The following is a 19414-nucleotide window of genomic DNA, read 5'->3' on the forward strand; positions in this document are numbered from 1 at the left end:
AAAACAGCCGTGGGCTGGGTAGACAAGTCTGACCCCAGTGCAAGGCACCGTCCTAGGTTTGTTAAGCTCTAAGAGGTTTAACCATTGGGTGACATTTGCTGCACTATTACTTAGCAATCCTTTGGAGGGTGGAGAACTGGACTTCATAGAAAACACGGACCACATGAGGCATATTGGACCACTGGGTACTCAAACCACTGTGATTTCACAGAAAATTACTCTTGTACCTTCTAGAGAAATGTTTTCTTTTGCACTTGCCTTTTTGTAAAAAAACAAAAAACAGAACACCCACACAAGAAAAAAATGATGTTACATGATGACACATACTTTTGCATCTTACGCATTTTTAATTTCCTAAGGCTTGCAGTTGTGATCAATGCAGGATGCAGCATAGGTCGTAGTCTTTTTCGTTTTAATTATTAGTCCTTACTTGGTGGAGGTGGGGGGAGAAAGCAGTTAGATAAGTCAACCTTCCCCAACCTGCTACCCAACAGTGGCCATGCTGGATGGGTAACTGGAGGGTATCAGCTTGGGGAAAGCTGGTCTAGGTTAATTCAAATTATCTGGCAGATATGATTTCAGGCCTTCTGCAAATGAGACCTGTGAATGAGGAGAAGCATCCTTAACACACTTCATAGTATGTCACCTTCTCTGAGTTCTTCATCACCTTAAGGAAATGACCAACTGACCGGTTTCAATGATGGTTGGGCCAATGGTGATGCTTTTGCCATGTCCACCTTTTCTAAGCTGTGCTGGTTTGCTTCTGGCCTTGTCCTCTCTGTCGTTTTCTCTCAGCGGCTGCTAACCACAGAGCATCTAGCTGGCTGTAACACGGTGGTCAGAGTTCTCTTGTTTAATTTGCTCTCTACTGTCTATTTTAAAAGCTTCTTCACCGAGCTGTGGGATGGTTCCACCACCATCCTTTGTGTGTATAACAATCCTCCACTCAACCTCCATGCTTGTAATTTCCAAGAGTCCTTTCCTGAACAGGGATTTGGCCTTGTTTCTATCTTGAACTAATACTGGCATTGTATAGAAAACTGGAGGGCTTTGAGTTGTTTAATTAAACAATGTCTTCTGCTGTTGAATGTCTGCTGTTTCATTTGTCCAGATTTATTCTATTTACAGAGAGCATCCTCAGTGCTTTATTAAGTAAGCTTGTGGTGATTTGTCCAGGTAGCAGATTATGGCTTCAAAGTAAGTGCTAGGAAGGCATCTAATTAGCGACAGCAATGCCACCTTCTAAGCTACTTCAAAGCCAGGTAAACTGGCTCAAACATAACATTATAGGTTACACACGGGAGTTTGGTTTGAAGGGATTAGGGCAAACTGTCCCAGGTCAAGTTTAGTCATCTACACTACATGGTTAAGCTGGTTTAATAGTTATTCCTTCATACCAGGGAACCTTGAGGAAATCTAAAGGAGTCTGGGGATTTATCTCTAACAAAGAACTGAATTCCAAAATGGAATACCAAGCATTATTTGGGAGAAGCCATGGCAGCTAAACTGATAACTAGACTGATTCAAGTTTGTGGTGTAGATATACCCTTGGTCTCAGAGCACTGAGGCCTTCTTTTTTTGTGCACAATATCTGAGGCCTGAACAGCGATCTGTCATGCTGACCGTCACTGTGAAACTCAGTGGTGGGTTTGGCCACTGAGCTCTGATAAACAGTGAAATCTTAAAGACACTTTTGTGGAATGACAATAGTTGATTTTAACTTCAAGGGATGGGATGGAACTGATAAGTCTGTTTAAATAAAGAACCCCCACCCACCAGAAAGAATGAAGAAGGAAAGGCCATTGTTTTGCAAATGCCTTCCATCATGAGACCTGGAATAGATTATTATTCTGTAAGATGTTACAAGGGATGGAAAGAATGCTGGCAAGAGGAAAAAAAGAACATTCAAAGGTTACTAGGGGTTTCTAGGCTCTGTGGGGTGTGTGTGTGTGTGTGTGTGTGTTGTATGAGAGTGTTGTGTGCATGAGAGGGAAGGTGAGAGAAAACGATGTTATGTGCATTCATTCTAACATGGTGATTCCATGACTTTCTAGGGGTGCTTCACATATCTGGGCTGTTTCCCCCCCAGAAATAATCTCCATGGGTGTATGAAAAAAAAAAGGCATACAAACTATCACTTGTGATGCACGGCGTATGTATTTTGCCAGATTTACCCATGTTAGGAAGCTGTGCATCAGCCTGTAGGTTGGCAACAAACATGCTCTACACGCTTTACCTACACACAAGGATTATTTTAGTGTAGGAAGCCTATTACATGTGAAACACCACTTAGTTTCCATCAGGCTGTACCAGTGTAAATGAGAGTGCTCAAATTATGGGGGCTGAGGGGACCCCATATATTTTGTGATGGCTACAGGGGAGGCCATGGTTGGTTAGAATTGGTGGTGGTGGGGAGTCAGGAGGTGGGGCTTGTGGATTTCATTAAGCCCCCTGCCTTTTCCCCATAATTTGAGCACTGTGGGATTTGTGCTTATTTATTTGCCAACTAAACAAAGCATGCTGCATATACAATGGTTCCAATACAGCAAAGTGTGGCATGGAGAGCACAGCATTAAGTATGCAAAGTCCTTTAAAACAAACAACAGAAATCCTTCCTATCAGGGGAGTGGGTTACTGAATCCATCCAGCAGCAGCAGTGCAGTTGATGGGACTTCAGCTTTAAAAAGAGCTGGTTCAGGCTGATGAATTGTGCATGCAGCACCTAATTTACATGTGCAGTTTCCGCATCCAGGCACAGATCCATGCCCCAAGTCTGTTTTCTGCATATGTAAAATCCTTAGCTGGACCAAGGCAACCAATATGTTCAAGGTTAAAAAGAAAAAGAAAGATGTACAACTGGCTATTAGTTTCCTGGTGCATCTAAATTCTGTTTTGTCAGAAGTGACCAATTTAGGGTGCAATCCTATGCATGTTTAGACAGAGAAAAGGGCTCTGGCTGGGGCATGCTGGGAGTTGTAGGCCTTTTCTCTGTCTAAACATGCATAGGATTGTGGCCTTCATGACACAAGTGTTGTCTACTGAGTTTGTCATCAGGGTTTCTAAATAAAATTAAGCAGAGAAGGATCCACATTTCCTCTGTTAACATTTTGCTGTACATTCCTCTTTTTCTTTTATTTTCGGAACATATCTCTTTTAAAAACACACAAAGAAAAATGTGTAGTGAAATTATTCTGTAACTTTGGATTAAGAGGTACTTTTTAAAAAGAAGAAGAAGAGAACCACATTATTTCCTTTGTCAATGTGCTGATGGCATGGATTCATCTTTTTGACCTCAGCATCCATTTTTTAAGAAATAGAAATAAAAACAAAGATTTGGGCAGGGGGTCCTGTTTCCAATATTTAAGTTCTTTTCAACTGTGGTTGAAGCAATAGAACATTGAAATATGAATTGTGCATGACTGTGTCTTGAGTGTAAAAAAAATGCAGTTTGAAACTTGGACCTAAAGTATTGCAAATAAAAAAATCTAAATACCGTTGGACTGCGTCCCATCCATACATGAGTCTGCTATATTTTGGAGAGAGAGAGAGAGAGAGCATCAGGGCTATCAGGGCCAATTGCAGGTTCGAAGGGGCCATCATGGAGACTGGTGGTTCCTATGGCAGTGGGGTAGTGAATCCACTCTGGGTTTTGGTCAGACCTCTAAAGGACCTATCCAAGGTGCTGACCACATTTTGGGGATAGAGTTCAGTACTTTGGATAGTTTCTTTGGGGTGCAATCCTATGGCTGCTAGTCAGCAGCTAGATGGCCATAGGATAGGACAGTTCCCTGAGAACTGCCCTCCACCCCCTCCTGCGCTGCCTCGTAGGCAGTGTGGAATGGCCCAACACTCCATGCTCAGAAGAGGAGCATGACCCAGCGAAAACGGGGCGTTCCTGGGGGCATGCCGGGGCGGGGAGGGTGGATGTGCCATTCTGATGCTTCCTATGTATAGGCCAGCGTCCACCCGCCACTCCACCTTCCCATGGCTAGACAGCTGAAATCGGCTGTCTAGCCATGAATGCAGGGTGGCTGAAGGGCGTAGGGGATGATCCCCTCTGTGCTGCTCCTGCCCTGCACTGCACAGGTGGTTGTCTCCGAGTTTGGAGGTGGCCGCCTATCCCCGTAGGATTGCGCCTCCAAGTTCTGACTGGTTCTGACTGAAACCCAGAGTGGATTCATGGCCCCACTGACATCGGAGTCTCCAGCCTCCACTGGGGCCCATTGGCTGCAGGGTCCCATGTTGTAGGGTCTCCACTCCAGCCACCTTATCTGGCAATGGGCAGTGGCAGTGAAGCAGGCGAGATATGCATCGCCGGAAGACAGGAGTGCATCACCAAAAGAGGACACGTAATTTGCATAAAATGTGAATGTGCATGGCTGTAAATTTAGACAGAATGATTGTAATTTGAGTAGAAATGGAATGCCTCTCATGATAGCGGGGAAGACTGTGGTCAGGCGACCCGTGTGCCCGCTCACTTTGCTGTCGTCATGCTAAGTTGAAATCTTCTGCTATGAGGACCTGGGGGCCCTGGGTGGAAGAGATGATGGGCAGAGCATCATCAAAGAAATTCTGAGTCTGGCTTCTAACATCCTCAAGGATTGTGGGAGTGAGTTTCTGGAAGTTGACCCCGGGCACCCAGAGATGGTGAAGAAGTGGCTGTGCTGTCACCCTGACTGGTCCCACTTTGTGTCTGCCACCCACAGAGACAAAGGACTTTTGTGAAAAGCCAAGGTTTCTCCATATCCAAAAGCATGGTGGAGAAGACCACAGATGATCATGAATAGTTCTGTCATCCCAGCATTGCTGTCTTTAGTGATACTCAATACAGCAACAAATCCTTCTGTTAGAATTCAGTGCTGCAATAGGAACTGTACACCACCGACTGTCACCTGCAGCAGGCATTCCAGCAGGCTGTAACAGAGATGAGAGGGAAACAGGGGCCATTCCACCAGTCCTGCTGAAAGACTACTTCATTTTTTCCCCTTCCCTCCCCAATCCCCTTTTCCTTGTGTCTTCTTAGATTGTAAACCTGTGGGCAGGGACTGTCTACTTTAACTGACTGTTTGTAAGCCACTCTGGGACTCTTTTTGCCCGAGCAGTGGCATAAAAATACTTTAAATAAATAATAAATAATAAATGCCTGGACCGTGTCCAATGGCCATGCTCACTGGGAATGATGGGAGTAGGGGTTAGGGCTGGATGGACACCCACCCAGCCCCTGCCCTGCTTGCCAGTCCCTGGATCATGCTTGAGCCCCTCCCAGGCTTGGCAGGCAGCCCGCAACTTACCCCAGACCCATTCGCCTCTGTTGCGATCACTATGTTTTAAAAAACATGGTGATTGGAAGTCTGTATCCGTAGACACTTGAATCTTCAGGAAGGAAACTCAAGAACTTTGGGGCCCAGATAATTTTCTCATCCATCCTTCCAGTAGTTAGAAGAGGGATAGAAAGGGAAAGGAATATACTCCGGGTGAATGACTGGCTACAAAGTTGGTGCCGGCGCGAAAGATTTGGATTCTGGGACTACGGGCTATACTTCCTGGAAGATGGGCTGTTGGCAAGGGATGGGTTGCACCTCACAAAGGTTGGGAAGAATGTGTTTGGCCACAGCATGAAGAACTTCATCAGGGGGACTTTAAACTGAATCCTACGGGGAAGGGAGATGTAAAGTTGGGGTAACAATGGACGAAGGCTCATGCACCGCAACGGAGAGAACAGTTCTCCGTTGTACTTGAGTCCTTGGTTCTAAGGGAAGCAAAAGCCGAGTGTAGTCAAAAGGCATATCCTGGATTTTAGGAAAGCTGATTTTAATAAACTCAGAACAATAATCAGTAAGGTCCCATGGCGAGTGACTCTAACAAGAAAAGGAGTCCAAGATGGGTGGGAGCTTTTAAAAAAGGAAATTCTCAAGGCACAATTACAAACCATTCCAACAAGAAGAAAAGGTGGAAGAGAACAGAAGAAGCCAATGTGGCTTCACAAAAAGCTTAGAGGTGATCTGAAAACAAAAAAAGGACACATATAGGAAGTGGAAAGAAGGCCAAGAAACAAAGGAAGAGTACAGGCAGCAGGTAGCACAGAATTACAGGGATGGTATCAGGAAGGCTAAAGCTGAGAATGAGCTGAGGTTAGCGAGGGATGCTAAAAGCAACAAAAAGGCTTTCTTCAGCTACGTGCACAGTAAAAGACAGAGGAAAGAAATGGTGGTTCAGCTATTAAATAAGGATGGCAAAATGATAACAGATGACAAAGAAAAGGCAGAGGTGCTCACTTCCTACTTTGGCTCAGTCTTCTCCCAAAAGAGGGTCTATGACCACCCTGGCAAAGGTGAAGTACAGGCTGAAGGGGCAGGATTACAGCTTGAGATCTATAGGCATATGGTCAAGGAACACCTAATTAGTTTGAATGAGTTCAAATCTCCAGGGCCAGATGAACTGCATCCTAGAGTAATAAAGGAACTGAAGAGAGCTTCGGCTATTGGGCAGTATAGAAATGAAAAAAAAAAAAAAGGAATTGAACCTGGGAACTACAGACCAGTCAGTCTGACATCCATCCCTGGGAAAATTCTGGAGCAGATGATAAGCAATCCATCTGTAAGCACCTTGAAAACAATTTTGTGATGACTCGAAGCCAACATGGATTTGTCAAGAACAAATCCTGCCAGATGAAACTGATCTTATTTTTTGATCAAGTAACCTCCCTTGTGGACCATAGGAGTATTATGTAGACATAATATACCTCAACTTCAGCAAAGCTTTCGACAAAGTGCCCCATTATATACTGATGAGCAAAGTAGCTCAAAGTGGGCTAGATGAAACAATGATCCGGTAGATCCACAGTTGTCTACAGAATCATACTCAAAGAGTGCTTATCAATGGGATCTTCTCAAATTGGTAATGAGCGGGGTACCGCAGGGCTCAGTCCTGGGCCAACTGCTCTTCAACATTTTTATTAATGCCTTAGAAGAGGAGGTGCAGGGAATGCTGATCAGATTTGCAGATGACACAGAACTGGGCGGGATAGCTAATACTTTGGAAGACAGAAACAAAATTCAAAGTGATCTTGATAGACTGGAGCACTGGGCAGAAAACAACAGCATGACATTTAATAGGGATCAATGCAAAGTTCTGCACCTAGGAAAAAGAAACCAAATGCACAGTTACGAGATGGGGGATACGTGGCTCAACAACATTACAAGCGAGAAGGATCTTGGAATTGTTGTCGATCACAAGCTGAATATGAGCCAACAATGTGATGTGGCTGCAAAAAAGGCAAATGCTATTTTGGGCTGCATTAATAGAAACATGCTTCCAAATCCTGGGAAGTACTAGTTCCCCTCTACTCAGCACTGGTTAGGCCTCATCTGGAGTACTGTGTCCAGTTCTGGGCACCACATTTTAAGAAGGATGCAGACAAACTGGAGAGGGTTCAGAGGAGGGCAACGAAGAGGCTCAGGGGACTGGAAACAAAGCCCTATGAAGAGAGACTGAAAGAAGTGGGCATGTTTAGCCTTGAGAAGAGAAGACGGAGGGGAGATATGATAGCACTCTTCAAGTACTTGAAAGGCTGTCACAGAGAGGAAGGCCAGGATCTCTTCTCGCTCATCCCAGAGTGCAGGACACGGAATAATGGGCTCAAGTGACAGGAAGCCAGATTCCGGCTGAACATCAGGCAAAAATTCCTGACTGTTAGAGCAATATGACAATGGAACCAATGACCCAGGGAGGTGGTGGGCTCTCCCACACTGGAGACATTCAAGATGAGGCTGGACAGCCATCTGTCAGGGATGCTCTGACTTGGATTCCTGCATTGAGCAGGGGGTTGGACTTGATGGCCTTGATGGCCAACCCTACTGTTCTATGATTCTATGACTTATACACAAAAAGTGCTGTGAATTTTGCATATATGGGCAATTCACTGTGTGCACATAGACTTGTATGCAAAAAGCGCTGTGAATCACCCGTATATGTAAGATTCCAGGTGCTTTTTGCATATAAGTCTATGGACACACATTTCTGTTTGCCATGTTTTTTAAAACCATGGTGATTGCAGCGGAGGCGAATGGGTCTGTGTAAGTTGCGGGCTGCTCGCCAAGCACGGGAGAGGCTTGAGCTGGGGGGAGGTCTCAGCGGGTGCAGGTCAGTGGGTACGGGTGGTCCGACAGATTAGCAGACCGAAATGGGCTCCTGCACCATCCCTAGTAGGGATAGATGAAAATTTCATTTTAGTTCATTTTGATCAGAATTTACCCAGTTTTCACCTTCCAGGCTGAACACGAACTTGGACATCATTTATGGTTGAAGGCTGTACATTTCTGAGCTCCCAATGTGATTTGCGTATCCAGAAGAATGTGTTCGACACCATGCATACATTTGAAAAATGCGAATGAAAAAATGTGTCCTTTTGAAAAATGCACACAAATATGCTTTAAGCAATGGGGGAAGAATTCATACATTTCAAAGATGTGTGCAATGGATTTTTACCTTTGGAAAAAATGAGCATGAAAATACACACAGATTTTCCTGCAAAAAAAGAAGCAGCAGCTCAAAATCTGATATGGACATGAGTCAGAACAAGCTTTAAGATGGAATTCAGAGAGCTTCAACAAGTGTGAGTTTTGCGGATTCGCACATCCCGAAATGGGAGTTTCGCACATGTAGGATTCAAAATGGAATTTGCACTTCCCTAAATGGGAGTTTCGATGCAACACATCTGGAGGGAACCAGGTTGAGGAAGGGGAGGCATTTCAGGAGAGGTCTGTGAAGTGGAAAGTGATGTGGGGGGAACAAATCCAGGCCAAACTGCTACCTTCCCTCCTTGCCTAGTCTTGGGACACTTCTGGTTCTGTGTGACTGGCAGACAAGGAAAGACAAGGTTAGCGAGAATGACACGTGTAAAGACCGTGTGTGTGGGGGTGGCTGACAACTGCAATGCATATGAGACATAGGGGTTAGGGGTCAGGAATGTATCTAATTTTAACATTTTTGCGTCACCTGAGAAATGGACCCCAAGGTCATCTCCCCCACCACCACTGTGGACAGCTTCCTAATATGGGCATTGGGCACACAGAAAAGAACAAATCCCAGAATAGCTACTGGACAGTAACACAACTGAGTGAGAATGGTGGTGTTGAAGAAATAGGGCTGGATTCTCTGTGGCTTTTGCCAAACAATAGGCAAATGCCCCTCTTCCAAAAGAAATCTGGTGCAACTATTCACACATCCAGTGCACACATTGATTTGGTATTTATATACTCTCTTCGTGCACCACCTTTCTGCCAAAGCAACCCATGGTGCTTCGCATTTTATACTGATGGCTTACTGTCTCAGGTACACAGTAGCAAAGGGCTGGGGAAGGAACTGGGTGTGAAGAGGAGAATAAGCAAATGCAGGCACCCAAACTCCATGATTTGTCACACAGTATCAGGTAGACTGCTCACTTCAAGAAGCAGTCCTAGGAGGGAAGGAGCCCAATAGTGGCTAGTCCCAATCAGGTCATGGAGGGGGCTTTTCTCTGTTCCCTCACCCTCTGAGGCAGTCAGATAGGGCTGGCACCAGACTCCAGCGTAGTGCTGCCAATGGCCCCCATCACCCAGACCCCCACTATTGCCACCACCCTGCCACCTAGCCAGCCCTCCTCCCTCTTCCTGGGGGGTGACAGTGGCTGCTCCTCCCCCTCTTAGTCCAGACAGCCCCCCCCCCCGCTAAAGGAAGTGCTGTGGCAGCTGGCCAGTCAAGCCCGCAAGCCCCATGGAGCCGCATTTTGAACCAAAACGCTTCTCCTTATCTTTCCAGTAGCAGCAATCTGAACCAAGCAGACACTGCCTTTGGGGGAGGCATGCAAATGGTATTCAAGTCTGTCCCCTTTTGCCTTCTTTTTTGGTGATGCATTTCCTCTTTTCTGCTGATTCACAAGCGGCTGCCCTATACTTCCCCCATCTTTTTGGCCATGTTTTAATCCATTCCCAGCATGGAATGGATAAAAACAGGGGAGATCTGTGCACACCTCCCATATGATCATCGAGACCTCTTCCACTTCCTTTCTGCCTGAACTGAGAAAACTTGCATCAAATTAAGCAGGGCAGATATTCACACATCCTCACACTCCCCTGTAATGTCTCTTTGCACTACCTGTACATACATATGTGCACACATGTATGCAGGGGGGAACGGAAAACAGTCCTAGGGAAATGCTCCTTACATGGGTGCTGCATCAGGCCCATAGAATAAAAATTTCTAACAAAGTGAAATGGTACTGAGTATGGAATAGCTCAAACATTCAGTTATTTGATTTATAAACACTGATCGATACCACCTGACAGCACTGACTGCAGCATGTGCTGCTGAACTTAGGAAGAAAATCCGGGTAGCTACTGCTAGGGATGGGTGAGATCACCAGGATGCTCCCAACACTGGCTCACCACTAGGGATGGTGGAGAATTCTGCCATGGACCCCAATGGGGCCAGATTAGAAAGAATCCGGCCTCTGGAGTCCGCAGTGGAAAGGATCCCTTACCTCCACCTCCTGCTGGAATCCTGTGGAGTCAGATCCTCCCTGTGGTGATTCCACGGATGCTACGGATGTACGAATCCCCTTACCTGCCGTCTGTGGGGGGTCCGCCATGGGGGAGGCAATCCGTTCCTCCCCCCGGAATCCTCGATGGGGGGGAGGCGATCTGTTTCTCCCCCTGGAATCCATCCAGGCTGGCTCCACATTGAACCTGCGGAGCCGGCTGCCAGCTCCGCAGGGCTGGAGAAAGTCGATACGGCTGGCAGCCATTGCTATGCCTTATCTCTAAGTCAGTCCCCTGGATGCAAATGGCATAGTGGGCGCCATTTGCAGCTGTAAAGCTGGTTGATTAGCCTAAAGGCAGCCATTTAGGCTAATCAACCTAATTAGTTGATTCGCTACACCATTTGAGTCACTGTTTTTGGCCATGATAGGCTACGCAAATATTTGCGTAGCCTATCGTGTGAACAGGGATGCAAATGGTGTACTGGATGCCATTTGAGTCCCTGTTCACGTGATAGGCTATGCAAATATTTGCATAGCCTATCCTGTCACGGCCAAAAACAGGCCATTTGCCATTCTAAAGAATCTGGCCTCACTGGAGTCCATGGCAGAATTCTCCGCCATCACTAGCAGACGCTGCATATCGCTGAGGGATGACTCTGGACGCAAATGGCGTAGTGGATGCCATTTGCAGCTGTAAAGCTCTTAGATTAACCTGAATGCAGCCGTAAATGCTTGCAATTAGGTTAAACTAAGGGCTTTATGGCATATGTCCCTAATGGTTGCACTAGACATGCAAGTGTCTTCCTTAGGGAGGAGACATTGGTAGAGCTCCTGCTTTGCATGCAAAAGGTCACAGGTTCAATCCCCAGCATCTCCACGTGGGGCTGGGAAAGTCTCCTGTCTGAAATCCTAGAGATCTGCTGCCAATCAGTGTAGACAATACCAGGGCTGGCCCTACCATTGGGCAGAGTAAAGCGGGTGCCTCAGACAGCAGATTTGGGCATAATGAAAGGACAGCAAGACTGTTAGCTTAGCTATTTAATTTGTCATTGATATATTTTTACTGCCAGGGATGGGGAGAGATGTTTGTGGGATGTTCTGCCTCATGTGCCAAAATCACTTGGCTGGCTTTGGGAACTATCCACCTTGACTTGGGTTGGTGGGGGGCACCATTTGCTTCTGTGCTACAGGCTGCAAAATGTCTTGGGCCAGCCCTGGTCAATACTGAGCTAGAGGGACTCAGTATAAGGCAGCTTCTTCCTATGAAAAGAATGGTACTACTCACCAGTTCTGATGACAATAATAATATCCCTGCTCCAGAAACAAAACCTGAAATCTAGGATTGTATGCTTCTTGTAGTGCTGTATGTTGCATTCAGTGCTTAATGACAGAGAAACTAATATGTTGGATGGATAGGTTGGTCTGATACTGCACAGAGGACAGTCCTCCATTTGAATCTTAGAATCATAGAATAGTAGGGTTGGAAGAGGCCTACAAGACCAGCAAGTTCACCCCCCTGCTCGATGTAGGAATCTAAGTCAAAGCATCGCTGACAGATGGCTGTCCAGCCTCATCTTGACTGCCTCCAGTGTGGGAGAGCCCACCACCTCTCTAGATAATGGGTTCCATTGTCGTATTGCTCTAACAGTCAGGAAGTTTCCTGATGTTCAGCTGGAATCTGGCTTCCTGTCACTTGAGCCCATTATTCCATGTCCCACATACCGTGATGATCGAGAAGAGATCCTGGCCTTCCTCTCTGTGACAACCTCTCACGTGCTCGAGGACAGTCCTCCATTTGGAGGTCTCCTCTACTTCTTTGAAGGACTGTGAATGAGCAACGGTGACCTAGAAGTTGCTCATCCACAGCTAGCACCTGGACAGCAGACTGAGCAGGCACAGAGGTTGCCTGGTCGCAGTTTTCCCCAGTGTGGTGAGATACATTACTTCTATTCAGTTATTATTTCTAAATGTGCACCTATACAGATACATTCGCATAGGCAAATAAATGTCCTCTTTTTGTAAGTGGCCACTCTACCCCTAGAGGGGTGACCAGACTTGTGACCCAGGGTGGTGCTGTGCGTAGTGAATTAGGTTGGCAGAAAGTTCAGGTTGCAGTCTCCTAACTGAGTGAGGTTGGCCAGCTCTCTATTTCTCATAGGGATGTACGAAAGTCACTTACCTTTTAACGAAATGTGATTCGAGGTGGAGGGGAGGCGTTCCGTCCCTCCCCCCCCAAAATTCTGGCCGGGGGGGAGGCGCTCCGTCCCTCCCCCTCGAATCCTGGCCGGCCGGGTCTGCAAATGGCGGCGGCCGTAGCCGCTGCCATTTGCGTTCCTGCAGTCAGCCGTGATAGGCTACATAAATGTTTATGTAGCCTATCACTTTTTTTTTTTTAAACTGGAAATGGCGGCGGCGGCAGCCGGTCGGAAGACTGGCCGCTGCAGCCGCCGCCGCTGCCAAACCGCCGCCGAACCGCCACCGCAGCCACCGCCGCCAGGAAGATTCGCCCAAGGTAAATCCCGTCCCGGGGGGGCGGGCGGGGGGGCAGACCGTTTTGCCACTGATTTCGGGGGGCCGAATGCGCTGGCATTCAGCCTCCCTGAGATTCGTGGCAAAATTCTCTGACATCCCTAATTTCTCAGCCTAATCTTCCTCACACAGCATGGCAATTGTGAGAACAAAAGGAACCTCAAGCACAATCTAAACATGACAACTTAAAGACAAGTGCTCAGGTCATCATTCAGGCAGGCAGGCGGGGAGTGAATGGTGGAGCAAGATTGCCATTGTGTGGTCACATATGGTCATTACAACTGGATATTAAGGGAAGTGGTTCCTGTAGACAAGGTAGGAAAAGTCATGCATGGGTGTGTATGCGTGTGTGTCTTATGGGTTTCTTTGCTACAACAGATTAATATTGTTCTTTGCTTCAGGGAGCAAAATGTTTGGGCTGGCCCTGAGGAAAAAGTTCTGGAATTTAATCAGCAAGTGGGGCAAGGAAGGAATCCTAATTTTAAGCGTGATATTATTGCACAATATTTTCTGTTTATTTCCAGAGTGGAAGCCCTTAAAGCATTTGATTCAATTCCAACCAAGTACAGCTGACTACATTTTTCCTGACTGGTAGCCCCCCCTTATATATACTATATAACTTGTGTTTACATTCTTCCCTTAAGTAGTGAGTGTCTGCTTAGGCTGTTTTATTCTAGCTATTCCAGAAGCATATCAGCAGTACACTATGAATTATAATTAGTGAGTTCCTTTATTTCCTTTTTTATATATTATTACCAGTTGGTTACCCACAAACACAGTTCATGGAGAAAAATCAAACCTAACAAAAGGTTTAACTTAACTGTGTTTATTGAAACATTCAAAGTGTTACATCTTTTTATCGTTACAAAACTTCCTTAAATACAATGTTCTTGGTGTAAACCCCAAGGCGGCCACAGTAGCATCCTTGTTCTGGTCCACGGACAACTTGAATCTTGAGGTTTGTTACTGAGTGCATGTGACTCATAGCAGCATAGATCCCTTCCGGATTTGTTCACAGGCCGTATGTTACTGGCATATCATTGTACTTTGGCCTGCACCTCTGTTTATAAAGGTGTACGGAGACTTTTTTGTGTTCATATTTCTTTTTTCTCCAATTTGCAATTAATTATGTTTGTTTAATTATACTTGACATTTTTTGATATTAAAAAATAAAACTTTATAGTACCTTGTTATAGAAGGTAGCCTAATTCTTTTTAAAGAAAATTTTATGGACATAAACTCCCAACTTTGAATTATTCTGTTATTTGTAGAATTCGTGCATGCCAAGAGCTTTCCAATGAAGGGTGTTTCATGAGAATCAGCCAATGGGAAGGCAGCCAAAAAGGGATGACCAACTAACTCCCAACTTTGAAGTATATTGTAGTAGCAATGTAGAGGGTCAGACTAAGTAGCCTCATGCCTCATGTTTTTGCTGAGCTCTTTCTCCTTCGAATACATTTTGCAAGCTGAAAAGATGCAGGAATTTCTTATCTTGTCAACAAAGCTAAGGTCAGAGTTGTTAATCATGTTCTCAGTTTATCATGTCCTATAACCCATTTCCTGGGCTATAAACAATTGTGCTAGAAGAGGAAATGCTGAATACTGAAAAACCACACGGAAAGGGGTGGGGGAGATTTTGCCTATGTGTCACAATATCTATAAAAACAATTTGCTAATGTACTTCGGGGCTTTTTGGCACTTCGGAAGGTATTCCAGCCATAAAGCCCACACGTTAAATAAAGAAAACTCTTTTTCCTTCACTCCGTGGTCTCTCTAACTCATATTTCTGCAACAATATATGTAACCTGAATGTTCTTTTTTGTTGCCTTTATTTTTTAAAGTATTTTAAGATAAAATAAAATTTCAGCAGAAATAAAAGCTCTCTCATGACTTTACGACTGCAGAGTAGGGATGGATGGACTCACCTGCTCCCAGCTTCATTGGGCGCTCACTGAGCCAGTGCTGCCCCCCGCCCCTGCTTGCCACGCTGCTTGAGCTTTGTCGCAGCCCGGCGAGTGCCCGACAAAGCCGCAGGGCTGCCCGTGGCGACTGACAGTGGCAGCTTGGGTGCTCCCAGGTCAGTAATGTTGCATAAATGGGCCCTCAAAGGCCACCAAGTACACAACATTACTTACTCATTGCGGCACACAACGGTGGCTTGCTAGGGAGGATGGGCAGCGGCGGAGCCACAGGGTGGAGCCACAGTGGCGGAGCCACAGGGTGGAGCCACAGCGGTGGAGCCAAAGGGTGGAGCCACAGCGGCGGAGCCACAGGGTGCTCCCCTAGCTGGTTCACTTACAAAATCAGCATATGCAAATGTTGCAGAGATCACTGCCTTCAGTTTTGCATGCATTTAAAAAAACTGTTAATATTGCTTATTGTGATTTTATTCTTTTCATGTTACATGTTTGCGTAGGATTTGCATCCTGAAAGGCGGCATATAAATAATTTTTTTAAAAAATCCTCTCTCTTTGGCAGTTCCTAAGTTGCTACCCTGGGCAGCTCCAAGGCCCCTGCCGCTTTCCCTTCTTGTAGTTCTTCAACCTTGAACCAGACTTGGACAGGGCAGCCCATCAAAGAGAGGACACCTTCAAATAAAGGACTGTCCCCTGACCACTCTACACATACAGGGCTGCCCTCAAGTAGGACACCTGGCCACCCTAGGAAGCTCCGCCATCCCTGCAGACATAAAAGAGGCTGGAGGCCCTTTTGGATTCGAGCGGGGAGACAGGAATATGAGCGGCAGCTTTAACCGAGTCTTGTAAACCATCAGCGCACCGAAGAGCAGCGAGAGGCAGAAGCACCAAGAAGTCAGCTGCAAGTCAATTCAGATTAGCGTGTACAAGCCAATCAGGACAAAAATAGAGTTAATCTACTGGCTCGAGACTTTAAATAGGGCAAATCTGAAGCAATTTGGCTTTCATGCTCATCAAGGAATAGGCAGCGAATTAATGCAAATATTTAAATCCCTGCCTCCACTTTATTGGATTCACTTTCATTATGAAGTCAGGGAGGGGACCTCTGGAGGAGGTGAATGCCAACTGGCTATAATACAATAAAATCCCAAATCAGGCTTATTTGAATATTTGTCTTGCAAAGCCCCGTAACAGTTGAAATAAGAATTTGTGAAGAAATTGTGACCCACTGAGCCGAACACAGCTCACCGGCCTATGGCAGGGTGCCAGGTCTCAGGATTTGATCTGATTTTATGATTTTGGTTGGAGCTGTGTGCCCATGGTCTCTTGGAATTTGTGGGCAGAGAAATTGGGGAAAACATTTCACCAAATTTCGCCAGGGGGAGGAGAAATTCTCCAGTTTCTCACAGCTAGGGCTTGCAATCGGCAGGCGTTGTCACATAGCACCTTTCTTTTTTCATAAGGGTTTTTGTTTTTATTTTGTGCTGACACAACATCAGCTGTGTTGGCAAACTAGCCGCCATTTTGCATCGCCTACAATGGTGATGGGAGGGCGAGGCAGTGTGGTGTCTAGCTCCAGGGAAGAGCTGGAGCTAATGCTGAGCCAAAATCTGCTCTCTTATTTCCTGAAAGGTTTCTTCCCCCATCAAAGAGGTTTCTGTTGTTCCACCTCCCTCACAGGGTGTTTTGTAATTCATTTTTGTGGTGGTTTTGAGCTTACCTAAGCACTGCCACCTCCCAGGCTGCCTGCGCTCCCTGATCTGAAAAGGCCCTATGGGAGAAATTACTCTTTGATGTCATCCCCTGGGCTTTAATTGAAGTGTGGGAAGCCAAGGAGGCTGCTAACAGGCTGCCAGAGAGGTGATTGTAAAATAAAAAACAAGACACTCGTGCGCTCTCCTTGGCCACCTCTTAAGTATGGTAAACACACAAACCCCAAACCCAACCCATGAGAATTTCTCTGAAATTTCTTCACCACCAAAGTTCTTTTTGAAAGCAATTTCTTTTCCATCAAATTGAATGAGAATGGTCAAAAAATGTGCGGGGAAATTTTCAGCACACCACTAATTTTGGTGCCCTTTTCAGAGTCTCCAGGGGAAGGACATAAATCTCAAGATGATGATACCAAGGGGATCTGCTTAAGCTTCAGCTGAATGGGATAGGACAGCTCCCCTGAGCTTTTGTCACACTTTCAAGGCTTGGGGGCTTCCCCAAGATGTACACTGTGGGATAGCTTGGGGACTGCAGGACCCCTAAAATCAGCCCTGGAAGTCTTTTGTATAGCTCTTCTTGTAAGCTATATTGAAAAGTCTGGGACTTGGAGAAAAAAGACATGAAATGTTGAGGGGGCAGATAAGGGATGGAGGGGTCTTCAAAGACCTCACAGGAGGTCTTCTCAAAAAAGCTAGACAGTCATCACTCAGGGATGCTCTGGATTTCCTGTTTTGACTTGAGTGCTTGATGGTAGGGATGGAGTGGTTGCCCCATTCTGTCTGGGAGACTGGGAGTCTCCTTCCTGCCCCAAGCCATGACCAATGGGCACCCTGCCCCCCAGCCCCCCCTGCTCACCAAGCTGCCTGCACTCACCCAGGCCTGTCCAATAATCACTGCAGCTGCCTTTTTGCAAAAGAAATAAAGGGAAAAAAGGCTGCCACAGGTACGTGCATATTTGCTCTTTCGCAAAATGGTGCTGTGAATCATTGATATATGCAAGGTTACAGGTGTAAATGGCCCATTTGTGCCTGTAACCTTGCATATATTGGCCATTCACAGCACCGTTTTGGGAGCAAATGTGTTTGTGAGCCGATATCTGCCACTGTGATATTTTTTTTTGCAAAATGGCGGCCACAGTGATTGATAGATGGGCCTGGGCTGAGAGCAGGCAGCTCGGCAAGTGGGGAGAGGGGTCAGGCACGGATCCAGGGGCACAGGTCCAGGGACACGTGAGCAGGGGCAGGAGCTTGGTGGGCATCCAGAGAACCCAGCTGGGGGAGGGCTGCCATCCATCCCTATAAGGCCCCTTCCAACTCTGGGATTACACCAAAACACACCAGAGAATGAAACCAGGAACAAACCATAGAGGTGCTTTTTGACAATAATGAAGGTGGTGTTAATAAAGCAAGGCTAGGGAAGTTCAAGCCCAGGGGCCAAATGTGGCCCCTTCTGTGTTCCCAACCCAACCCCTAGAGTTCCCCAGGTGGCCACGCCCCCTTTCCTGGCCCCACCCCTTTCCTACCAGCCAATTATCATTTGGTAGTTTCCCAGCTTTTCTGCATCCCAACCCCCTTCTAAAAGCTTGAAATGCTTCTCTTAAAGCTTAGTTACCAGCAGTAATAGTTTTCCTCTACGATATGCTGGGGTGTTTTTCAGAATTTGGACCACACCCCTTTTGTTCCACCCCCTTTGCCTTTGGCCAAACCCATCATTGGAATGCGGGCCCAGAGAGCTTCTCCAAGATTGAATTCAGTCCTTGGTCTGAAAGAGGTTCTGGTGGGCTGTAATTCTTATAGCCTTATTGTCTTTGTCAAGGGTGACTGAGAGGCAGATACCAACACAGGCATAACAAGGCCCATTCTGAAAACATACAGGAAAGAGGGTGATGCAGCGTAGATGTGATAGAATTTATTTATTTTATATTACATTTCTAATGGGCCCATTGTCTGAAGCTCCCTGGGCGATTTACAAGACCATAACATATAATCACATATTAAAACGTAATACAAAACCATACTTTAAAAAAAGGATAAATCTAAAGTAGTAACTGAGATAAAAAGCCAGCAGCAGAGCAAAGATCTAAAACTGCTCAAACACAATGTTTAAAACCGAAGGTCCAAAAAGCCTGGGAAAATTAGAAGGAAAATAAGAGTGCCTTTTACCAGCTTGGGCTGGTTCGCCAGCTACAGCCTCTCCTGGACAGGGATAGCTTTGCCATGGTAGTACAGGCATTAGTAATCTAAAGACTGGATTACTGCAATGCGCTCTGTGTGGGGCTGCCCTTGAGGCTGGTCCAGAAGCTGGAACTAGTGCGGAACGCAGCAGCTTGGCTGTTGTTGGGAGCTGCCCCTTTTCAGCATGCAACTCCTTTGCTGAGGGAACTGCACTGGCTGCCTGGCTGCTACCAGGCCAGGTTTAAGGTTTTAGTACTTGTGCACAAAGCCCTAAACAACTTGGGACCAGGATACCTGAGAAAGTGCCTTCTCCCATACCAATCTGCCTGGTCACTGAGGTCATCGGAGGGCATGCTGCTGGTGGTTCCACATGGACCTATGGCCCGATTGGAGCCCACCTGGAGAAGAGCCTTCAGTGTGGTGGCTCCCTTCCTGTGGAACCCCCTGCCTCTGGGAGGCAGCAACACTGGGGTGTTCTTGGTGCCTCCTGAAAACAGCTCTTTTCCAGGAAACCTTCCTTGGTTAACCAGCCTCAGTTTTTTGGCACTCTGTTTTTTTAAAAA

Source organism: Heloderma suspectum, chromosome 9 (genome assembly GCF_057233095.1).
Source record: "Heloderma suspectum isolate Gila_16-S chromosome 9, 16-S_ref, whole genome shotgun sequence".
Classification (NCBI taxonomy): Eukaryota; Metazoa; Chordata; class Lepidosauria; order Squamata; family Helodermatidae; genus Heloderma; species Heloderma suspectum.